We start from the raw sequence: 5,177 nt of genomic DNA, 5'->3' as shown, positions 1-5,177 counted from the left end.
AAAAAAAAAAAAAAAGTTTCCTCCAAAATCTCTGTCCTGGGCCACCTGATTCTGAGAATCTCTGACAGAGAAGAATGAGGCAGAACAACACCCCCACAAAGACACTACGTGCTTTAAAGCAACTAAGAAGTAAACTATTCCCTAAGGGACACTGCTGCTGCTTGTCCCAAAGCCCTCTTCCTGGTGATGTTTAACTCTCCAACACCCACCCACCCCCAATCTCTAAAACTTTTGCTAAAGTATAAACTTTCTGTATCTCTGGATTTTTAAGTTCACTGGGTGAAGTTAAAATCTGTACAATCTATAACAAAAAGTTATCTTAAAACTTGTAAAAAGAAAAACAGGTTGGTAGCTTTAAAAAAAATATATACATAAGTAATCTTAATTTACCACAGCATGCTTGTATGTAACTTGGATTCAACTCTTATTTTAAAAAGTAGCTTTACTATAGCATACTACTATATATGTAACTCAGATTTTTATAAAAAGTAGAACTTACAAACAACAAATGATTGATAATTAAGGCTTATAAATTCCTAAGGTCATAAAGGTCTAACCCCTAAGCCATGTATATTCTTATGATTGAGGCTAATAAATTCTATGTCCGTTAAGGGTCACGGTGACTTGAAGGTGTGTGTCTAGTCTCTCTATCTTTATTAACTTGGTTAAGCTTTAGCTATTTGTATAAACTGAGTCATACAAGAAACTGTGATATTCTATGGAAGTACACTGTAAAAAGATCAGAAAAATAAGATTCCCAGTCTCTCTGTGGATTGTAGTTACAGTTTAAAGTTTTAATGCTAAAGAATCCTCTATTCAAAATTTTAAGGAGCAAACTCAATAGGAATAAAACTGAAAATCCTAAGCTTACAAAAGCTACTAACTTGTTGTAAACTGCTAAAGATAATTAAGACATGAAAGTTAAAGCCTGTGGCCTTATAAATGATGAGATGAGCTCAGAACTATGTTTCTAGTCATGCTAAGTACAAATGAAATTTATTTACAGGATGAGCTTTCGCCTCTGTATATGTTATCAAGGTCAAGCCTAAAACCAGTAACTAAAAACAAAAAGTTTGTTTAAAATCAGTATACAGAATCACTTAGATCAGTGGTTCTCAACCAGGGGTCATGATCCATTTGGGGTTGAATGACCCCTTCACAGGGGTCTCATATCAGATGTCCTGCATATCACATGTTTATACTATAATTCATAACAGTAGCAAAATTACAGTTAAGTAGCAGCAAAAATAATTTTATGGTTGGGGATCTCCACAATGAGGAAGGAAGTGTGTTAAAGCGTCTCAGCATTTGCAAGGTTTAGATGCTATCCCTCAAACCCTTCAGAGAGCTACTAAAACTGGCATTTAAGATGTTTAATGAAAAAGCTTTCCCCTGATAGGAATACCAGATTCTGGTAGCAGCAGCTGAGGCTATCTCCAAAGACAGGCGGCAATGATCCACCTGGACCTTGCTTCAAGTGTAGGAAGGCTAACCAGTGAACAAAGAACTGTTCCACACTTCACCAGGGCCTACCTGAACTGTAGACACTTGGGCAGACTGTCCCTACATTGCCTTGCCAAGGTCAGCCAGCTCCCAAATTCTTCTCTCACAGGAAAATCTCTCAGATCTTCTGGGTGTGGCATCCAGAGGGTAATGCTGTCCTGTGTGGCAGTCAAAGACTCACAACCTCTGCCCCCAACAAAGTCATCAAGATTGAGATCACCATGGAGGATCCCAGGTTGGCTGCCCAGATGTTGGATAAGTCTCTGTCATTTTGATAAAGAGGCCATTTGGTTATACTTCCCACTGAAATCTATATTCCTCAGATCTCTGTGATGGGGTTGATACAATAAGATAAAGCAGCCGGGCGTGGTGGCCCACGCCTTTAATCCCAGCACTCGGGAGGCAGAGGCAGGCAGATTTCTGAGTTCAAGGCCAGCCTGGTCTACAGAGTGAGTTCCAGGACAGCCAGGGCTACACAGTGAAACCCTGTCTCGAAAAAACAAAAAAAAAAAAAAAAAAAAAAAAAAAAAAAAAAAAAAAACCAAAAAAAACAAACAAAAAAAAAAACCCAATAAGATAAAGCTTTGTTTCAAGCAGGAGGTCAACTTCATCCAGCTCCTCTCTCCAAGGCTGCAGAGAATGAGGCACACTTCACAGAAAGTCCTTACAGCAGCTGGGAGTGAAATGATAACTTTCCGTGTTTTTCAAAGATCACTATGTGGAACATCTAAGTCTGGTAGCAGCTGATATTGTTTGAATCTGGCACAAGTTCGTGTTCTGAGCACTCTTAAGATGGGGTCATTAGGTGGGTTGGCCACCCAGGTTCTCTTGTGTTGCTGGCTGGTCCCTCCATGTGAGGAGGCCCACTATACACTTCCCGTAACCATGAGCTCTGCCAGTATTTCCCCACGTGATAGACTGTAACTCTCTGGGACTGTAATCCAAAAGGAATCACTCTGCCCTTGTTCCTACCAGGCATTTTGTCACAGCAACAAGAGAAGTAAAAACTACTGCTGTGCTGCATCCTGATCGTAAAGATGCTCTTATTAAAGGAGACTAACAAAGGGGACATACGATCCCTCTGTGTCACTTCTTACAACTGCATGTGAGTATACAGTTAAACAGACTTTTAAAAAAGTTTACTCCAGCTATGGAAAGAACAGATTTTTCTATATGTACAGTATGTATACATGCAAATCCTATAAGGGTAAGAAGCCAGGTATGGTGGCTCATACCTGTAATCAACTTTGAGAGACAGTAAAAATGATTCCAGTTCAAGTTCCTAGAACTACAAACTCAGCTGAAGAAGTCTACAGACTGAGACTGTCTCAGTAACAAAACAAAAAGGTGTAAGGATGTAGCTCACCACTTAGTATAGTGCTTGCCTAGCCTGCATGAGGCTCTGGGTTCAACTTCCAGCACTCCATAAACAGGTACTATTTACCTGTAAACCTAGCACTCATGGGATACAGGCAAGAGGTTCTAAACACCTGAAATGCCAATACATGGGAAGGGGAAAAAGAAGAATGAGTTCAAGAGCAGTGTGGGCTGTGTAGAAAGACCCTGTGTCAGAGCAAATGAACCAACCTCCTGGAAAGGAAGACTGAACTCCCAGGAAGAGACCACTAGAGGATGACCAGAGATGATCTGACCCAGCTCCCTTGAGAAGAATCCACCAAGTACACTGAAGGCACAGGAAACAGAAGACTTCTACATACAGTGTGGTTAAATGGTGGCGGTGGGACACTGCACTTTTTGTTTGTTGGGGTTTAATCTCCTTGAAGTTCATAAATTACAAGATGGTATGAATGACAAATGCTAAAAAGCCAAACTTATGCTACCAAAAGCAACCAATATTTAAAAAGTGAAGCCTAAATAGCAGGGTTTTTTTAAAAAAAAAGTTTTTTTAAATTAAGAAAGAAACAATTTTAAGACTTCCTGAGAATTGGGGTCTCGTACACTTGCCTTCTGGCCTGGGTTTCTGTGACCCAGGGGTGTGACAGCTGACTGTCCTGTCCAAACAAACACTGCAGACGTTTATTAGAACATCCGGAGTAGTGCATTTTCTTCCCACAGAATGAAGTGCTTATCTGGGACAGATAAGTCTGAGGAGCTTGGAAGAATAATCAGAATTCTTTGTAGCACTGAAGGGAAAACAGTTGGCTTAAAACTCAATTTTCATTTAAAAGAAAAATAAAAGACTGACTTTCCTACAGAAACCCTGGCTTTGGGGAGAGTAACACAGTAGTCTGTGGATTACGGAGTTATCTTTAATTAGGGATTGACAAATGACCTTGAGAAATGTGGACAAATAAGGATACTATTTATATTTCAAAGATAGTGAATCAGCCCCGTGCGGTGGCACACGCCTGTAATCCCAGCACTTGGGAGGCAAAGGCAGGCGGATTTCTGAGTTCGAGGCCAGCCTGGTCTACAGAGTGAATTCCAGGACAGCCAGGGCTATACAGAGAAACCCTGTCTTGGAAAAANAAAAACAAAACAAAAAAAAAAAAGATAGTGAATCAGATTCCGCTACAAAAATTTTCCAACACTGCTCCTTAGCCAAGTACTACGTAGAAAAATTATTTTTATTCCTTTATCAACTTGGTTGAGAAGAATTCCAACTCCAGTGCATATATGGACAAGCTGAAAAGTGAAAGTGTTTTCATGCTTTAGAAATAAACATTGTGAGCCGGGCATGGTGGCTCACGCCTTTAATCCCAGCACTTGGGAGGCAGAGGCAGGCAAATTTCTGAGTTCGAGGCCAGCCTGGTCTACAAAGTGAGTTCCAGGACAGCCAGAGCTAGACAGAGAAACCCTGTCTCGAACAAACCAAAAAAAAAAAAGGAAATAAACATTGTAGCAGAGCTCTGTGGCACTCAGCTCTCATCTCAGCACTTGGCAGCAGAGCCAGGTAAGTGGAACTCTGAGATGGAGGCCAACCAGAGCTACACAGGAAGACTCTATATTAAATAAATAGATAAATAAATAAACAAACTCCTTGTACTAAGCTCAAGTCTAAGTGGATCAAGGAACTCCACATAAAACCAGCATAAAACCAGAGACACTGAAACTTAGAGAGGAGAAAGTGGGGAAAAGCCTGGAAGATATGGGCATAGGGGAAAATTCCTGAACAGAACAGCAATGGCTTGTGCTGTAAGATCGAGAATTGACAAACAGGACCTCATAAAATTGCAAAGCTTCTGTAAGGAAAAAGACACTGTCAATAAGACAAAAAGGCCACCAACACATTGGGAAAGGATCTTTACCAATCCTAAATCAGATAGGGGACTAATATCCAATATATATAAAGAACTCAAGAAGATAGACTCCAGAAAATCAAATAACCCTATTTAAAAATGGGGTACAGAGCTAAACAAAGAATTTTCAACTGAGGAATACTGAATGGCTGAGAAGCACCTGAAAAAATGTTCAGCATCCTTAATTATCAGGGAAATGCAAATCAAAACNACCCTGAGAATCCATCTCACACCAGTCAGAATGGCTAAGATAAAAAATTCAGGTAACAGCAGATGCCGGAAAGGATGTGGAGAAAGAGGAACATGCCTCCATTGTTCGTGGGATTGCAAACTGGTACAGCCACTCTGGACATCAGTCTGGTGGTTCTTCAGAAAATTGGACATAGTACTACCAGAAGATCTAGCAATTCCTCT

The 5,177-nt window shown here is 40.3% G+C and overlaps 1 protein-coding gene across 4 annotated transcripts in view; it reads right to left on the bottom strand.

Moving 5' to 3' along the window:
- The window catches only part of Pkig (cAMP-dependent protein kinase inhibitor gamma), a 73,533-nt gene that overhangs the window by 56,656 nt on the left and 11,700 nt on the right, over window positions 1-5,177 (bottom strand). The window lies entirely within an intron of this gene.

The sequence above is a fragment of the Mus pahari genome, chromosome 3 (assembly GCF_900095145.1).
Source record: "Mus pahari chromosome 3, PAHARI_EIJ_v1.1, whole genome shotgun sequence".
Lineage (NCBI taxonomy): Eukaryota > Metazoa > Chordata > Mammalia > Rodentia > Muridae > Mus > Mus pahari.
Note: the sequence above shows the minus strand (reverse complement) of the source record. Positions and strands in the feature narration are given on the sequence as shown.